This window comes from Nicotiana tabacum, chromosome 19 (assembly GCF_000715075.1).
Source record: "Nicotiana tabacum cultivar K326 chromosome 19, ASM71507v2, whole genome shotgun sequence".
Lineage (NCBI taxonomy): Eukaryota > Viridiplantae > Streptophyta > Magnoliopsida > Solanales > Solanaceae > Nicotiana > Nicotiana tabacum.
The window spans coordinates 81,280,822-81,300,716 of record NC_134098.1 but is presented as its reverse complement, the minus strand read 5'-3'; the positions used below and the strand labels follow the sequence as shown (position 1 = coordinate 81,300,716).

At 39.5% G+C, this 19,895-nt stretch overlaps 1 long non-coding RNA gene across 2 annotated transcripts; it reads left to right on the top strand.

Moving 5' to 3' along the window:
• Positions 1 to 457: 457 nt before the first annotated feature.
• LOC107812301 (uncharacterized) lies at positions 458 to 8,307 on the top strand. 2 transcript variants are annotated; one of them, XR_012702827.1, is made up of 4 exons: positions 458 to 582; positions 705 to 919; positions 3,077 to 3,198; positions 7,917 to 8,307. It is a non-coding gene; the product is annotated as an uncharacterized LOC107812301 (long non-coding RNA). The 2 variants fall into 2 exon arrangements; XR_001654094.2 differs by having other exon boundaries at positions 473 to 919.
• The last annotated feature ends 11,588 nt before the right edge of the window (positions 8,308 to 19,895 follow it).

Genomic DNA, 19,895 nt, shown 5'->3' with positions numbered 1-19,895 from the left:
GATCACAGAAATCTCCGTTAGTCGCGGGGGTATTTTTAGTCCGAAAGATAACGTCGAGTGTATTTTCGGATTAAAAGTTGGGCGGAGCCTTGAAGTAAACCATTGGTATGGCCCTTTTCCGATTTTATTAGTAAAAGACTTATTTTTGGATCCATTTGTTTTAGTTGTTTGGACTAATGTTTTTTTACGTGAATTTACATTGGATACCCTAATGGACAAATCGATTAGGATTTTGCAATGAACTTACTTTGATTTGGTGTATCGTTGTTAATTATATGTTTCCCTGAATCTACTAATTGTAGCTAGTGCCATGTCTTGTGCAACTGTAGATGCATACGATTTTTCAAAAATGTAAACTTTTCTATTATATAGAAGAGGTTAGAATGGTACCAAGGGCAAAATTGTTATTTTACTCTGTCATTTAATTTAATTTTCTATCTAGACGTATAAGTGCTGCCAAAGCACTCTGTCATAATTCTAGAACCCTCATCTGCTTTCATAAACCTATTTTCATCTCCATACTTTGAACTACTACTCCTCTATGAGTTACATTTATCTTCTAGATGGGTCTTTCTATTTCCGGTAACCTTTTCACTTAATTTTTACTTTAATCTTCTCCCATTATTGCTTGTCTGAATCACTTATTTGCCCTTGATGTTGCTTATTGTGCTTCCTAAAGAAATGTCTTATGTGTAAATTCAAAGGCAACCCAAAGCCACCTACTGCTCTACCATCGTTCTACCCCTTCAATAGAGATTGAGTATACGCCGGAGCTTGCGGATGTATCGAAACCGCAGATGTATCGGAGCCGCTTCTTCTTTTGTTTAATATGAAGAAATCTCATCCATTAAGATCGAGTCTGGTAAATGGTTAGATCATTTATTTGTTAAACATTTTCGGTTGTGACAAAATTTTCAAGGTTAGTTTTCTCAACTACTTTTTTCTATTAGTTGAACAAAATTGATTTTTAAGATAGAAATCTGAATATATCGTAGAGGGACAAAAAGTCTCTAATTGTTTTCTTTATTTCTCAGTTTAAGCTTTTTATTCCTTTTTTTTTCCTTTACATAACGTGGCGCTTGTTTTTGCAACAACTGAAGATAGTACTAAGATGTTGACAAAGAATTTTATTTGAGGGATGGGTTGAAGTTTCATAAGATTATGAGCTAATATAGTGCTGCTTTTTCCTTATTCTCGGAATTGGCATGGCTCAATCTGCGCAATCAGTAATTTCTTTTCTTTCTAATTAATATTTGTTGATGACTTATTCACAAAAGATTAATATAGATAATTCATTGTAAAAAAAGACAGCCCGGTGCATTAAGCTCCCTCTATATGCGGAGTCCGGTGAAGGGTTGGACCACAAGATAATTCATTATAATAAGAAAGAAATAGTTTTTGCTGTTAATGAGTATAAAATATTCTATTAAATAATTGAGTAATACAACTAACTGAATCGTGTCAAATAGAGTTTGTGGACGACCTGTATAATCACTGTTGAATTTGTATCAACAACTAAACAAGCAAAGAGAGTAAGAAAGAAAGAACAGAGGATCCATGAACAATAAGTAAATTAAGTGAAGCTGCACTAGACAGTTGTGTAGGAGCCGAGGAAACAAGAATTTGAGAAAGATGAATTTAATAGCCTTCTTATTAAGATTGAAGGCAGTTGGTACTTTATTCCATTCTATGATATTCCATAGCTGCAAACGCAATAAAAATGTGCTTGAGAAAAAATGAATTCAATGAGATTTAGTTTGTATGAGTTGGCATATTTTTTCTTACAAATGCAGTTATATATGAACCAAAGTTGCATGTATGATTTTTAACTGACTTTGATTATCAGTTTTCAGAATGGAAGATTTAAATTCTCTATTGATTGATTAATTCTAATTGCACTAGAAGTTAATAAAGATGCGGTGCAACTCTATGTTGTTGAGAACTACTTTAGAAATTGATAAAGTGTATTGTAGTTTAGTGTTGTTGTAAAAAGTAGCAGGAGTATGCTGTTATTTTGAGTTATCGGGTCATCTTAATGTATATGTGAGTCGTATTGCTGATTTATGCCTTTTTCCCTCTCATGTCTTACCTTTGAGCGCGCTAATGCGTTGAAAGATTACTAAGACATTTTAAATCCTCATTTTGGTCCATTTTAAGTTTTTACTTCTCGTAGGAAAACGAGGAAATATATCTAAAGTTTCTTATGCAAGTGACACTCCTAAGTAGCATTAGAGCTTTTATATCTACTCACCCATATTGCTACCTACTTAAGTGACTATTTGTTAGAGTAATATGGAATTGAATTCTATCAATAAAGAAAGTCTCTGTGAATTATTTCAATAGGTTATTTTATTTTTCAAGAGTGTCAATTATCATGGAACTGATTCTTTCTTCTACTCTCAACGCTTGTTTTGAAAGTTAAATCTCTCAACTTTTCTTCTACTGGTGAGTGTTCCCTTGTGGGATTTTGCACCTGTGTTATATGAATAAAATCAAAGTGTTTCCATGAGTTAAAATATCTCATAGCTGAATCTTTTTATACTAGCTTCTTCTTTTTGAATGTTGTATGTTGGACAGTCGAAGATGGAAAAAAAATACACATTAAAGAGCAATAGATGTGCATGCCATTGTATATTTGTCAAAACAACAATAAGGTTGTCTTCTGAAGAAGAAAAGGAGGAAAATGCTAGGAAAACAAAAGAGAAAAATACTAGGAAAATAATCCGCAAAATCAATTGACGTATCCTATTTGTTGGTAACCTGGATTTTCCTATTTGTTGGTAACCTGGATTTTAGAGACTCGATTTAGGTGGTTTTCATCCTTACATTGAATTGGCTATCATTGGGTTATAGTATTAGTTATGTTTCCTTATGCTTCGTGTCTGTTGCTATCCATTTTTCAATATGACCATAAGTTTAACGTTATTATAAAAAAGCTATTTGATTCTTGTCATTTTCTCTTAAAATTGCCGGAGATTTAAATTTGATTTAGTTTACATGAACAAAGACATTTCGTCACCTCATCTAGTAAGAATATACATTGACCAAATTAAACACTCCGCCTCACTGCTTCTAGGGCAAATCCCCGTTTCACCGGCGTCGTTAGCACTCAATCCAAGCGGCCATCGTCGGCGGCGGCGGCGGCAATAAGCGGCAATAAGCGGCCATCGTCGGCACCCAGACTCCTCTCCATCTCCGGTAAGTTTTCTTCCATCGTCGGCCATTGAGGTCGTTTTTGGGAGTAGTTTGAGTTCACAAATTCTCATAGTAATGCGAAGGGGAAGGGAGATTTAGGATAAGAGGAAAGGAAAGAGAAGGGTCTGGTGAAGATGAATCTTAGACCTTGATGGGCTTTATTTTATTATTTCATCCTCAAGTTTGTTCTTTTTGTTGTTCAATCCTGTAGATGCAATTTTCGTGCTTGTTTTTAGCAAGGTATAGAAATTGCCCAGTGTTATTTGTCACCTCTCTTTTGTTTGCTACAATAGCCACTGAGACATACGGTTCCCAATGTATTCATTGGTAAGAAATGTCGTATTGTAGAGTAGTTGACCTTTACAAGTTTTTGGAATATTACGGCAGGCTCTAGGAGCTTATCTATTTCTTTTACGGGAGCTTCCTGGGTATATATTTCTAAATGTAATAAGCAGATAATATTGCTTCCATAATGAACTCAAACTTCTTTATGTGTGAAATTTTCAGAAGTAGTAGCCGTCTTCGCGGAGAGCACCATAAGTATTTGGAAATATTTCATCTTTGAGAGGCAGTATGTATGATAAGACAGTTTATAGACCTTGGTTTAATATCACGAGGAAAATATAAAGAACTCCTTCGAATTTACAAAGCCAAAAACAAAAATAAAAATAGAGACAACTGCTTGAATAGTTTGACAATACGCATACTGCCTCTTAACGAAGAGAGTGTCTGTTTTCAAATTCTGTTGGCATTTGCTGCTGATTTTTATTGCTTATTTGACCAACTACGGACCGATGGCTTTCCATCGGTAATTACCGACGGATTCTGTCGGTTTATTTTACCGAGGAAGGATTTATCTACCTACCACTTACCGACGGACTTCCTTCGGTACAGCCTTGTTATCGAGGGACGTCCGTCGGTAATTTGCGTCGGTAAACAAGTAATTTTTAGTAGTGAGAATACTTGAACCATTGGAAGTCTAGCCCATAATTATAGGTTCTCTTTAGTGCCCAATGATATGAGTTTTTGGAGTTTTGAGGAACTCTATTTATACCACAATTTGATCGAACAGATGAGTAGGCCTCCTGAATTAAAGCTTTTTATTTGCAAAAAATAAGACAAAAATAGAAGAATAGAAAGGATATTTACTGTCTAGCTTTTATCTTGTCTTTTTTCCTTTCCTTCTATTGCTATATTTTTTTTAAAATTAATTTCCCACTTAAACTGGGGATGTTTGTATTAGTCTTGAAACGATGGAGGAGGATGGTCCTTACCTCCAAAGATTACAACACAAGGATAAGAATATCCTTCAAAAAGAACAGGAGATGTTTATATATATTCCCCTGTTCAACAAGACAATCTGAAGTTATAACGATGATAATGCTAGAGTTTGTTCGTTTTCTTTTTTTTTTTCTTGGTTAAAGCTATCCAGCTCCTTCATGAGCCTGGACAAACATATATACATAAATATATAAATACATTGGAGGGGGACTTCACCTTACCTCTGTTACTATGTAGGTTAAACATCCTCAAACCTTTACAAAATGATGGATACATATATCCGTTATAGCTTACAAAATAGTGAATTGAGAGAGCTACTAATCCCTCTTCTATATTGCATAATTACAAACATATCAAGGAATATTAAATTGATATCTTCTGCCCGGGCTCCTCTCTAGAGAAATGGTATTCTTGGATTGTTTCATTCTAAATGAAGGGAATTGTAATATGTCCATTTTGTATTCTCCTCTAGCCTCCTTTGATAGTTGTTGCAAATTGTGAAACCATGTCATATGTCTAACTTTCAAGCCATAATTGGATAGGATATCAGCAACTTTGTTTCCTTCTCTATAGCAATGTGCTATTATCCTATCTTCCATAAGTTCAAGTTTGTTTCTCAAATCCAGAATTATATCAGTTAACTTCCATGGAATTTTAGCTTTTCCAAACAGCCAGTTAACCAACAACAAAGAGTCAATCTCCACAATGATCTTCTTGTATCCTTTCTCCACACACCAATCTAATCCAGCCTTTAGAGCCAATGATTCTGCCATATTATTTGTGATAATACCAAAAGGGATTGCATAAGCAGCTAATAGTTCACCATTATGATTTCGAATAATCCCTCCCCCTGCACTAAGGCATGAGTTGCCTTTAGAGCAGCCAACAAAATTGATCTTGACAAATCCCAGATTTGGGGGATTCCATTTAACATAGATAGAGGAGATAAAGAACTTAGCATTATTCATAATATCACAAAAGTTCGCCCAATTAGATTATAAGGACTCACTTTAGGAATTCGTTTATAATGAACAATCATACCAATTTGTTGTTGTATCTTCCAAATAATTCTTCCAGTGAAAATTCTCTCATTCTCAAATCTGCATTTGCATCTAGTTTTCCAAATCTGCCTTATAATGATTTCAGGAAAAGACTGGTGGATCAATTTCAGTAATGGTTTTGAGGTTTTCATAAACACCATTTAAGGACATGTTGTCTAATAGTAGTTGTGGTTTGACTCATCTAGACCACAAAAGTTTGATTAAAATGATGCCAAATAGGTCTGCACATATCACTCCCCGTAAAAATATGCTCTTCATCTTCGATACATGAGTTGATACTGCATGAATATTTGGATGGGAATTGGAGTCCAAATCTCTTCATATTATCATCCACATGGATCTTGTGTTTGAATAATTACCATAGGAAAAAAGAAATTTTGAAGGGATCTTGTTATGCCACATCAAATTATTAACCAAAGTAGTATTCTTTCTGCTTCTTAGATGATTCCAAGCAGAGCTACAATTGAATTTTTCATCTTCTGATAAAGTCCATATTGGATAATCATGTAGCACTAGAGAATTAATTTTAACTCCCTGGATATGTTGTACAATCCCAGCAGGTAGTATTTGAGCTAGCTTGGCCATATTCCATTCTCTGTTGGTCATGAATGAAGAGACATGAATTTTATTTGATGTAGACACCTCTCCAAACTGTGCAAGTTGTCCCAAGTCTGTCCAGTTATCCCACCAGAAACTTGTATTTCCTTCATTTATTTGCCACAAAATCAAATGATCTACCCTCTTATTTATCTCCATTAATCTTCTCCAGATGTGTGAATGTAGTTAAGACCATTTCCTAGGTATATGGTGTATCCTCATGGAGTATTTGGCTTTCATGAATTCAACCCATAGTGAATCTCTCAATCTAAATTGCCACCAAAGCTTAGCAGCAAAAGTATCAGCAATGTCTTGTAAAGACCTGAATCCAACTCCTCCTTCACTTGTTGGATAGCATAATGTACTCCAGGATGACCAATAGTATTTTTGCTTTCCTTCACTGCTTCCCCAGAAAAAATTGGCAAACACTCTTTCGATATGTTTTATTATTGTCTTTGGAGGTTGGCAGATTGATAAAAGATGCACTGGCATAGCTGATAACACATGTTTAATCAGGATCATCTTCCCTCCAGCGGATAGTAAGTGACTATGCCAAGTTCCCACCTTCCGAACAATTTTAGTGGTGATATCAGTAAAATAATGGACCCTTTTCCTTCCCGCATAAATTGGACATCCCAAATAAGTAATAGGAAACTCTTTACGATTGAATGTTCAAGCAGTTTTCTACTATGGATATCCTTCTATAAGATATGTTGTCTCCTACCATAAAACAACTTTTGTTCTTATTGATTAGTTGACCAGATGCCTTTTCGTATTCTTCCAGTTGCTCCATCACCAGATTCAAAGATACAGTCTTTCCTGAAGAGAAAATAATAATATCATCAGCATAAGATAAATGATTAATTCTAGGTCCATTAGTATTCATAGTGAAACTTTTGGACCTTGGATTATCAAATAAAGAATTTAAATTTCTAGAAAGTACTTCTGCTTCTAATATAAATAAAGAAGGGGATATAGGGTCTCCCTGTTTTACTCCTTTCTGAGATTTGAAGAAACCATATCTCTTCCAATTTATTATAATTGTATACCACCTGTTACATAAGAGATTCCAAACTATATGTATCCTTTGTTCCCCAAATCCCATTTTCCCAGTTTGTTCAAATGCTTTCCTGATTTTAGACCGCAAGAAGAAAAGTCGATGGCCCGAAGGAGACTCCCCTGCAGCAATGTTTATAGATTGTTTGAATGTCAAAACAATGCTACCTAGATTGTTTCATGCTCCAAAAGAGAATGATAATTTTTCCAGTTCACTAGTACTAGGAGGAATGTCCATACCAAGCACGGACTCAGCAATGTAGCTTTTGTACCTCCTAGTTTTGCAACTTATGTAGTAGAACATAGTTGTAGAACCCTTCAATGGTCAGAGTTCAAACTTCAAAACCATAAACATCACCGCATGAGTCTTTAACTTGTAGGTCAGTAACATGACTTTTGGACCCGTATATGTGACTGCTTCAATAATTGTGTATAATCAGTATATGACCTAGTGGTGGTAAATGGGCGGGTTGGGTTGGATTTGGGTGGATGAGTTGAGTAAAATTGGGTTGGGTCTCAACCCGCCCATATTTCATGCGGGTCAAAAACGGTTTAGGTGTCAAATGGGTGACTTGAATATGAGTTAACCCATACTAAGTAAGTGTAATATTTTTTCAAGTGCAATTTATAATTTTTCTTTTGCTCAGATTATTAATTAAATCTACAACAAATGTTAATACACCAACTGAAAAGTTAATGGTGGGTGTTATAATTTTCACTTTTCAGATTGACGGAGCCACAGCCTAAGTACTCAGCCTATCGCGAATCAAGTTTTGGACATGCCATATTGGAGATTAAGAATCGAACTCACGCCTATTACAGTTGGCATCGTAATCAGGATGGTTTTTCTGCAAAAGCTGATAGCTTCTTGTTTTTCAATCGTTATTGGCACCCAATTGATGAATCTTATTAAACGATCATTGGTTTAAATGTCCTTCTTTCTTCTATGTGTTTAGACATAAATAAATTGGATGTCATCCTTGTAACATTCCAGCCTCTTTAGCGGTTTCTGGAATATATGTGTCTATTGTTAGTGGAGATGGATGATGTCAAACATATTGTTATCTGTGTGGTTACTTTTCTATGAGATAAAATCGCTTAATGTCAGTAAACTTTATCGGCTTTCTCTGTTTTTGGACTATCCAAAAACTTTCTTGTATCAAATTAACAACCAAACATCCTAATATCAATTCAAACAAAAATAACTTTATCAATTAACCAAAACAAATCTCTATCATTAATAGTCCACCCACTAAAAGCTAGAAATACTAATTTATCCCTAACTTTGATAAGAAAGTATCATACTCAACATAAGTATATAATAACGAAAGAATACTCATGACACTAAAAGAATAACTATGAAGCGACTCTAAATACTGTTGAGGTTTTTGTTTTTAAGATGAAATAGTCTTAAAATGAGGGTGAATGGGAAATGGAGGGAAAATAAAATTTTTGAGTAAAATTTTAAGTTTCCCCCTCTTGACAATGAGACATTGTCCCATATTGGAAGAGGAAGAGATTTTTGGTGGGTATATATATAATTGCTCTTCTTGTAGCTCTTAAAGAGTTAAGAAGAAAGCAAGTCTCGCGCCGTCGTCGTCGCTCGCTCGGCTCCAGCTCCGGATTTGGTCAAATTTTTGGTCAAATGATTGATTGATTAATTTTTTGGACCAAATTTATTTGTTAATAGTAAATATTAACGTAAGATTATCCGCATTTGTAACGGATATTTTCCAATCCGTGTATTGACCACAAAGCAGCTGCCTAATGCTCTTCCCACCATGATTGTGTTTGCTCCACAAACAAGCTAATGCTTGCTCCACCATGGAGGGTGGACGATTGTTCTTCTTCAACACTGGCTGCTATATATATGTGCAGCAGCTGTTGAAGAAAGACACACAACACACAAGACACAAACTGAAATCGCTCAACAGATTTGGCTATACATTGCACTCCTTCCTCTCAGCATTTTCATACGATTTTCTGAGTTTCTACTCCTTCGTTCTGCATTGTTTTAACTTCAAACAAAGCAACTGTAAGTGTGATTTGCTACCGAACTTTGTGTTCGCTGAAACACTGGGGTTTGAAGTACCGCTACACCAGTGTGTGATTCGTTCTATCCTGGGAGGAAATAATCCATTACCTTGGGTACTAGGAGGGGGATTAAATTCCTTAAGGAAATACTGTGAATTCAGTGGGCTCGAATTAATTACTGTTTCATTACGATAACTTATACTTTGCAGAATTATTATTTACAAATACAGTAATATTGGCGAGACTAACAAATACTAATACATGGTTGGAACTGGGCATTCGAGACGAACATTCTGGTTTGTTACTCCACCACCAGTAGGCGCCGATGTATCCTATATATTTGGTCTCATAGGTAATCATTACTATATTTTTTCGCTTTATTTAGTTAAATTGCACGTAAGAAAAATTAAACTGTTAGTGTATACAATATAAGTCGGCAATGTATGCAGGGGATCTTGGACAGACATACGACGCAAACATGACGTTAACTCACTATGAAATGAACCCAACCGAAGGACAAACTGTTTAATTTGTGGGAGACCATTCTTACGCAGATAAGTATCCAAATCATGACAATAATAGATGGGACACCTGGCGTAGGTTTGTTGAAAGAAGCAATGCTTATCAACCTGTCGATTTTGCTCCTGAAATCGTAAGATCTTCCTACGCAATTTCAATTTTCAGAACTTTCAATTAAACGTAGTATTCTAGCTCTAAACATAATTTATTTTCGTTAAGAATTGTGTTTGACCAAAAAGTATAACTTTCGGTTTTAAATAATTTAATTTATATAATAATAAGTTAAACTTAGTTAATAATAATATATCTAGATGTTATCTTCGAAAAGGTGACCAATATTGGTTAGATCTGTGGAGGATTGACAACTATATGCATTAACTATTCCAAAAAGTATGAGCAATAATATAGCAATAACTAGTAATAAATAATAATAAATGACATTTAAATAAATAGAAGGAGTGATTCACCCAATAAAGTATGAACTAGTTGATTATCCCTCTTGACAATGATGAGTGACAGACAAATCCAGAATGTTTGAATTATTCTCGGATCTGATGGAAGGTTGTAGGATAATACGAACAAGAATCTAGATGAAAAGGTAGTGTTTGTATCTGTGTAAAAGAGAGAAAGAATCTTCAATCAAAAATCTGTTATTATCAAATAATGAATGTCACATGCCTTCCACCATTGTCTCATTTTCTATTTATATGAGACATTTTCTTAACAAACCCTAATAGTACAAATGCACAGAATATTCACTAGAATATTTTCTTTAATATCCTATTTCGAAAATTAGCTGTTACAGCTTTGCCAACGGTGCTCGACCTCGACCCTTGTTGAAATCTCGGCCACGAATCTCGCTGCTTCCTGGTCGACCTCGACTGGTGACGGCTTGAAGACTCTTCCTTTAGCGTTACCTTGTCTTAAATATTCTAGGGCAGATTTTGACTTATACAGTTAGTCCCTCCGCTTATTAAGGTCGGCCTCAGGCGGGCTTGATGAGCGGATTCTGTTTGTCGTGGTCGAGATGATTGGACGAGTGGGCAACGTAGCCTTTCATGATCCGCAACTTTTGGGGTTACGTTGTTTCTGGATCAAAGTGACGTCATGACGTCATACGTCATCTATGGTGCGTTTTTCCGATGCGTTGCGTCATTTCGCATGTGTTTATTGGTTGGATCTGTCACTTCGATAGTTGTGCAAAGTAATGATGACCTAATTTCTCGGTTTTTTTGCCTGAGCTCTTATAAATAGGGATGTGAAGACACACACTCAAGTTTTACAGATTTTCCATATCGAAACCTTGTGCCTTCTTCTTCTTATGCCATTGTTATGTATCTTCTTTCCTTGCCCTAGCGGTCCCTGTTGTTCTTAACTTCTCGTTACTTTGAATACCTTCTCTTTCGTTAGAACTATGTCTAACGTATCTTCTAGTCCCAGCGAGGAAAGTTACCTGGTTCCTTTAGAGATGGTTTTCCCTCCTCACGCAGCGGGCATCTCTGCTGCCGTTGAGGACGAGAACTTCCATACGGTGGAGGAGATAGTTCCTCGTATTGAGAAAGTCAGGTCTGATTTACAAAGGCGCGCGCCTGAAGTTGTACACGAAATCTCCGATTCGGCGATGAAGGAGGCCGATTTATTAGAGCTTAGGGCTAAATTCGGCATTCCCGCTCGCATCGAGTTGGTCCTGCCGGGCGGGATGTGGTACAAGTCCACCACCCTGGGTACTATGCGTCACACGCTTACCCTTTTCACGTCGGCTACACTCTTCCCCTTCTCCCACTGGCGGAGGAGTTTTGTCGTTTCTATGGCGTTTGCCCGACTTAGCTCGCACTGTATATCTATAAGCTCATCAGGATGCTTACTAAATTCGGAGCTGGCCGGGGTCGAGATCACTCTTCAGCATCTAACGTATTTATTCGCCCCTAGTTTCTATAGGGGGCGATGTTGAACCTTCTCCATTGAGGGGGTTAGTGCCTAGTGGTGAAGATGGATGACAAGGCTAGCCGCCATTTCTCGCACAACTTCTTCTTTGTTAGAACTAAGAACGTAGTGGCCAACGCAGCCAGTTTCCCTAAAACTTGGAACTATACTCGTAAGCATCTAATCTTTCTTTGTTGAGGCATTTGGTTTAATTTGCTTAGTCGTGAGTTCTGATCTCTTGCTCCTTTCTTATGCAGCCAAGACTTCGCCCCCTCCTTTGGTCAGGGACATTTCTGATTGGGTCGGCCGGCTCCTCCCTCACATCGCGGGGATTCGTGAGTGGCCGGGCTTTCTAAAGAAGTTTGGGCCTGCTCCTTCCTCGACCGGTGAGTTTCTTTCCTTTGGCTTCTTGGTTACTCACCTTTTGTGGTTTACTCTGGTTGACCTTTTCTTTTGCGCTTCTCTCAACTTCAGCCCGAAGGCCTTCAAAGAGGCCGAGAGCTCCTCTACCTATATTCCGTAAGAGGAAAATTACTACCTCTTCGGCTTCTACCCCTTCTACGACCGCGACTGAGCCTGCTCGCTCCTCGGCTCCACCTGCCACTGCTACAACATCAGTTTCTTCTCTATCTACGGATACTTCGGCAGTGGAACCTTCGGTTTCCCCTTTGTACTGTCTTTTGGATGAAGAGGAGGAATCGTTGCCAAGCGACGGGGGTTTGGTGACTCGTAAGAGGAGGTCAATGGACGTTGGCGATGAGGTTTCCCAGACCGTAGACTCTGTGATGGATGATTTTGTCCTTCGTGAGATGCGACCATTGTCCTTGAAGATGACGTCGAGCTGGCGACTGAGGTTTCGAGATCGGTGGAGGCTGACAAAAATAGTGTCTCGCTCTTTTGCGATGACGGAGGCCGAAGGGCCGGCTGCGAGGGCTTATATTTCTTTACGGCATGAGGGGTCGTCGACTTCGCAGCCAGCTGGTGATATTCCCTTGTCGGTTGATGGGAGAGATAAAGGCGTTACCGAAGATAATTATGAAACGGGTTCAGACGTTGACGTCGCTGAACTAAGGATGATGCATGAGGGGTTTACCTAACTCGAGGTGAGGTTGGAGGGGTCTACGAGTACCATTGTGATCCCCATGGATCCTGATTTGTTGAAATATACGGAGAATGTAGTCCCTGCCCTCGGCCCTCTTTGCTCCGAAGTGGAAGGTGAAACCCTCAAAGAGCTGGGCGATGTCACTCTTTCGAGGAGCCGGATTGCACACCATGATCCTAGAGATTGAAAGTTCTCGAAGGGAGGAGAGGCATAAGAAAATATTTGAGAAGTTCGAGCGCAAATATTTTGAGTACCGGGAGATTCACAAGCATTTTAGCGAGGGCAACAACTTGCAGGCCCTTCGTGAAGAGTTAAAGGAGAAAGACGACGAGCTGGTGAGGGTCATTGAGAAATGCAGTGTCCTTGAAGGGACATTGAGAGGTAAAAAGGAAGACTTCAAAGCCCAGTACAATGACCTTCAAGCTCAGGTGGTTTCGCTGTGTGCCTAGTATAAGGAGTGTCAATTTAGAGCGGATGCTCTAAGTGGCGAGGTCGCCGAGAAGGTGGAGGATCTTGAGAAGGCATAGTTCGCTAGGTCGGAGGCTTCGAGGAAGGAGGAGGCTCTTGAGGTAGTGATCCGGACTCTGTGTTCTGAGCGAGAGAATGACTTGAAAATGGCAAGACTTAAAGAAGAGCGGCTTGATGAGAGGATTGGAGAGTTGGAGAGAGAGACTTCTAGCCTCTACGATCGAGTTGCTACCCTTAAGGCCGAGAAAGATCGATTACTAGCACAACCGTCCAATGTTCCTCGAGAGTTGTACGAGGAGTGGATTTATGTCGGGGCCCAGTTAGACGTGTTTCGAGATTTGCATACGGCGGGATCTGTTTCTAAGGCCGCCCTCGAAGATACTAGTGTTAAGGCTCGCGAAGCTCGAATTGCTTGCGGGTATGACCCCGCTACGCCAGAGATCGGTGAGGACGAAGAGGCAAAGGTGTGGACCGGCTCGAGCAGAATACTTGGTATGACGCTGCATATCCTGAGGGCCAAGTCGGCGGGGATGTCGAAGGTTGTGATTGTGGTGGCCAATAGGTTTCTCTTTTGATTTTTTGTATATATTTGCTTGTAGTTGGTGGCGTCTTCATAAGCTTTTGTAAAATATATTTCAAGTATGAAATACCAACTTCGTTATTTGTACCTGATTCTCTTCTTGTGGTTCGTTTTTGTATTTGTAAGTTTTTTGATTCTATCGCTTGGTTGCCATGATTTTATGATCGTGATCACTTAATGGTGAATGGCGGCCAGAGGTTAGTGGGCGTTTATTCGAACAAGGTTTTAATTATGATCGTGGACCGGTAGGTGTTAGTTCGAACATAGTCGATCATAGCCTAAATTTAATTATGGTCGAGGGCCTGTAGGTGTTAGTTCGAACAAGGTCGAACGTAACCTAAGTTTAATTATGCCCGAAGGGCCAGTAGGCATCAGTTCGACGAGGTCAAACATAAACTAATTTTAATTATGACCGAGGGGCGGTAGGTGTTAGTACGAACAACGTCGAACATAACCTAAGTTTAATTATGGCCGAGGGCCGGTAGGCATTAGTTCGACGAGGTCGAACATAACCTAATTTTAAGTCTAGGGCCAATAGGTGTTAGTTCAAACAAGGTCGAACATAACCTAAGCTTAATTATGGCTGATGGCCAGTAAGCATTCCGATAAGTGCGAAGTTTGTCAAAACCATAAAATTTAAGCATTGTTGCTTTGGTCATACATTTGGAGAAGTTTACAAATTTTTGGGCATTGGCTAGCGTTCCTGTCCCAGTCCCAGTCTATCTAGTCCCTTCATTAGTTGACCTGGTGAGTGAATGAGAGGTCGAGCAATGAACTAACCGTCCTTGCCCCATCTTTGTGTATTTCGACTTGAAGTGTTCCCTTCGTCACCTCGTTAAAAACCTCCTTAAGAAATCCTAATTGGGACAAAACTCAAGTGAGGGAAAAAAGAGTACGACTTGGGGGACGCTTTATCTATTAAATGTTGAAGTACTTGAGGTGGGTAATGTTCTAGTTGTTTGGTAGCAACTTTCCTTCCATTGTTTCTAGTTGGAATGACAATTTGTTCGCTTTTTTCGTGATTTTGTTTAGGCCGTCCCAATTTGTTCCTAGTTTTCCTTCCCGTAGGTGTTTGCTCACTTGTGTTTTAACTTTAAGCATGTATTCCCCGACTTTGAGCGGCCTGACATTTGCCTTCTTGTTATAATAGTGTTTTGTTTGTTGTTTTTGGGCGATCATCCTTTTGTAGGCCAAGTGTCTTTGTTCCTCAAGTTCGTCGAGCTCCTGCCTTATACTTTCGTCATTCCTTGGTCCTCTCTCATGGGAGTACCTTAGGTTGGGCTCTCTAACCTCAACTAGTATTACTACGTCGGTCCCATAGACCAAAGAGTAGGGCGTCTCTCCTATGCTCGTCTTTGGCGTTGTTCGATAGGCCCATATTACTTCTGGTAATATTTCTATCCACAGTCCCTTGGCGTCTTCAAGCTTTTTCTTCATGATGTTAAATATCAACTTGTTGGAGGACTCTACTTGCCTGTTGCCCGCGGGGTGATATGGCGTCGAGAGTATCCTTTTGATATGTCATTTCTCAAAAAAACTCGGCGGTTTTTTTCCCGTGAACTGGGGTCCGTTGTCGCAGTTGATCTCTTTGTGGAGGCTGAACCAGCATATGATATTTTTCCATTTAAAGGCAATCACTTCTTGTTGACGTATTTGAGCGAATATTCCTGCTTCCACCCACTTAGAGAAATAGTCAGTTAAAACTAAAAGGAATCGTATGTTACCTCGCTCTGCCAGGAGGGGCCCCACGATGTCCATTCCCTATTTAATGAATGGTCAAAGTGAGGTGACTGAGTGGAGCGCTCGCTTGGTGAATCATCAGGGCATACTTTTGGCATTGCTCTCATTTTTTCATGAAGTCCGTGGCATCATTTTTCATGGTGGTCCAGTAGTATCCTGCCCGTATGAGGCATCTGACCAGAGCCCGATTGCCGGAGTGAGATCCACAATGGCCCTCGTGGACCTCTTCAAGGATGCGTCGCGTCTGGTTTGGGCCCAAGCATTTTGCTAGAGGGCCGTCGTAAGTCCTCTTATACATGTCGTTGTGGATGATACTGTACCTGGACGCTTGCATTCTCAGTTTCTTGGCTTCTTTTTTATCATCTAGGAGTGTGCAATCCTGCAAACATATAATTGTATGATTGCGCCAGTCCTAAGTTAAGCTTATGGTTCTTGCCTCAATTTGATCAATCGTTGAGTTGAGGAGGTGGACTATGTTCTTGTCTCCGGTTGCGATGTTTTTGGTGGTTGTGGCCAATTTATCAAGGCCGTCTGCCTCAGCATTCTGTGCTCGGGGAATTTGGTCGAGCTGACATTTGTCAAACTCGGGCAGCAGCTTGCAGATTTCAGTCTGATACTTTTGCAATCTTTGTTCTTTTATTTGGTAAGTCCCTATGACTTGCCCCATTCTTGAGTGCTAGCCTCAAACCTGCGATTATAGTCTCACACTCGGCCTCGATGTTAGTCATCACCGGGCAACTTATGGACTGGCAAATCACTACGCCTGTTGGGACTTCAAGTACGAGTCCCAGTCTGGCCCGTGACGCGTTGGATGCACCGTCGGTGTATAGGACCCAGAGGTCTTGTGTTTGGGGGGAAGTTTGAGAGGCTTCTCTCTCAACTTCGGGCATTACTTTTGCGCTGAAGTCGGCGACGAAGCCAGCGAGCACTTGTGACTTTATCGCTGTTCACAGCTGGTATGTGATATCGTGCTCGCTCAGCTTGATGGCTCATTTGGCTAGCCTTCCCGATAGATCGAGTTGATGCAAAATATTTCTCATGGGAAAGGTTGTGACGACCGAGACGCGGTGGCACTAGAAATACGGTCTAAGCTTTTGCGAAGCTGCGACTAAGTCCAGGGCTAGCTTTTCGAGGTGAGGATACCTCGTCTCGAGGTTGACTAATATTTTGATAATATAATAGATGGGGGATTGCGTACCTTTGTTCTCTCGAACTAGGACTGCGCTCACAGCTACATCGGATACAGCGAGATTGTTACAACCCAAATTCGCATACCATAGATCACGCCGTAAGTTAGTCGACGTAAATCCAAGAAGAGATTATCTTTGAGATGATAAGAAGTTAATCCTATTGGTCTTAAACGATACAAGGGTGTATAAGAGTGGTTAACAAGTATTTGAAGTTAAACGAATCAAGGATGTTGTAACCCGTATTTTCGGGTAACACTAGAGGTGATTAACTGTCCCAAGAGGTCTTGTTTTAATGTATTTGAATCATATAATATCCGCATCATAAGTCTTGAAGTCAAGCGAGTTATGAAACAAAAGTCAATAAAAGTTGTCGCAACTTAGGTTTATAATTTTACTTAAACTTTAGGTCAAATGTTACTGCATTTTTCTCCCAATGTGCTTGGAATTATGGGGTGATCTACCTATCAAATTGAAGATCTATGAGTCTAGTTTCCAACGCATTAAACCGTTCATCGATACGATCTCGGAATAGAGAGATATTGGCGTTTTTGCGAGAGTGCGCCAAGCTGCTCTCTATGGGGGCCACAAAGGCGGTTTAAGACATATGGACATATATAAGATACCTCAACCCCGTTTCAAGTCATTATTTTTCAGTATATTCAGACCTTATAACCCTAAAATCAGTCTCTCAAGGTTCTCTCATGATCCAAGAACCAAACAAAGGGCAAACAACACAAATCAAATGTCAGGAATCCCGTGGCGCTAGTAAGTTTCTTGTTCTTCTTGTTGTTGCTGATTTTTGTGTTGTTCCAGCTCGTGTGGGAGGTTGTTTTAAGTGTTTTATGTCCTGTAAATACACCTTCAAGTTTTTAATATCAACCCTAGGTGATTTCAAGTCTTCTAAAGTAATTCTAGTGCCGAAAAACCCGAATTAATTGCTAGTTTCGCTTCCTTGTTCTTGTGGCAGAATTGAAGGGATATTTCGTGGAAAATTAAGGTCAAATTGGAGTTGTTCTTTCTGTTTAAAGGTAAGGAACCTCTTACTCTATATATATTTAAGATTATCCAAGTTGCAGCTAAGTCGTTGAAGCTAGAACTTGTGAAATATATATATCGAAAGGCTTGGTAGTAATGTTGTTGGTTGGTGGACTGTTTTGGAGGCTCAATATGATTATTAATGATATTGTTTGGGCTGTTTGGTGATTGTATTGACTTGTGGGAAGTCATATAAATAGGGGAGGTGCTGTCCGTTTCATCGTAAAATAGGTTGTGGTCGATACATAATAGTTACGACGCTTAAACGATAATGATAGTGTCATTTGTCTTATTGTAGACTAAGGAGTCGTGACATTTGCATAGCTTGAGGTTGGGCAGTATATACAAGGTATGTGAGGCTATCCCCTTCATTCTTTTGCATGACTCCAATTGTACATAATTTAATGAACGAGCTCCCAAAGATACTCTACTCTTAGAAGCTAGCAGTACTTACATTGCTGCCCTTCTTATGAAACGATTGATATTGATGTTACTTCTCTTATTCTTATATTATCAATGTTGTTGGTAGTTCCTGATTCTTATAACATTCTTGATGAAGAGTTAATCCTAATAACGTGTACGAAGGATACCGACCTTACGTCACTCCGAAAGGTTCAAAATGTGATTCCAATGAGTCCAGCATGCATCATATATATGTATCTATTTTACTCTACCGAGCCGTGCTATAGTCGGCCGGGTATGGCACCTATTGTGCAACCACTGATCAGTTGGGTTTTACCGAGCTCCACGTGGCCGGGTACGATTCTACCGAGCCCTATGATGGCCGGGTACGTTTTACCGAGCCTATTATGGCCGGGTACGATATGATGATGGTGATGCCCACAAAGGCGTATGTTTTAAAAGTTTATGTATATATATGTATGTATCATGTATTTCATGTCAGTAGCCCTCAGAGGTACCCAGATGTCACAGGTTGTATATTCTCTATCCCATTTTACATTACTGTTCTTACTTATGCTTTCTTGCCTCACATACTCAGTACTTTATTCGTACTGACGTCCTTTTTATTTGTGGACGCTTCATGTCGTGCTGCAGGTCCTGATAGACAGGTAGACGTAGCTCCCCCACCACAGTAGGTTGTCCAGTTCAGCGGTTATTGGCGAGATCCCTTCTCCGGACTTGCCGTGGTCTTGGTATGCATTTTTGTTATAGACATTATGGGTATGTCGGGGCCCTGTTCCGGCAATGTTGTAGCACTTATGTTCCTTTAGAGGCTCATAGACAGGTGTCGACTTATGTATGGTTTAGAATGCCTTGTCGGCTGATTTTTGTTGTATAGTCTTTCATGGCATCATGGTAGCTCGTACCTTATATATAGTTTCTTGACAGTCTTATCGTCCCATGTTATGTATGTTCATGACATTATCTTTCATTGTTGGATGTTCATGATCCATGTCTACTATTTATATTGATCTTGTCGGCCCTTAAAGATAATAAGGAAGGTTAGATAAAATGTACGTTGGTGCTCGGCAAGTATGGCCCGGGTGCTAGTCATGACCCTCTAGTTGGGTCGTGACAGAGATACATAAGGAGACGTTCTTCTGGATTTGGTTTTGAAAGCAGTGGTGGCGACGACAAGTATGCTTTCAATTCCTTTAGGGCTTGGACGCACTCTAAAGTCCATTGGAGGTCGTTATCCTTCTTGAGTACGGCAAAGAATTTGTGACATCTATTCGATGATCATGAAATGAACCTTGACAGGGCGGCTATCCGGCCAGTCAACCTTTGAACCTACTTTTTAGTGGAGAAGTGCTCTGATATCCCCTCAATGTTTTTGATTTGGTCAGGGTTGACTTTGATCCCCCTCTGTGATACCAGGAAACCTAGAAACTTTCCTGAGGCTATGCCAAACGCATATTTTTCGAGGTTCAGCTTCATTCTATATCGCCTAAGTATGTCGAAAGTTTCTATGAGATGGTCGATGTGATCTTCTTTCATTTTTGACTTGGCCAGCATGTCATCTATATAGACTTCTATCGTCTTACTGAGTTGGTCCTTGAACATCCTTGTCACCAACCATCGATAAGTTGCCCCGCGTTCTTTAACCCGAAGGGCATTGACCATGTAGCAATACATCCCTTGGTGGGTGATGA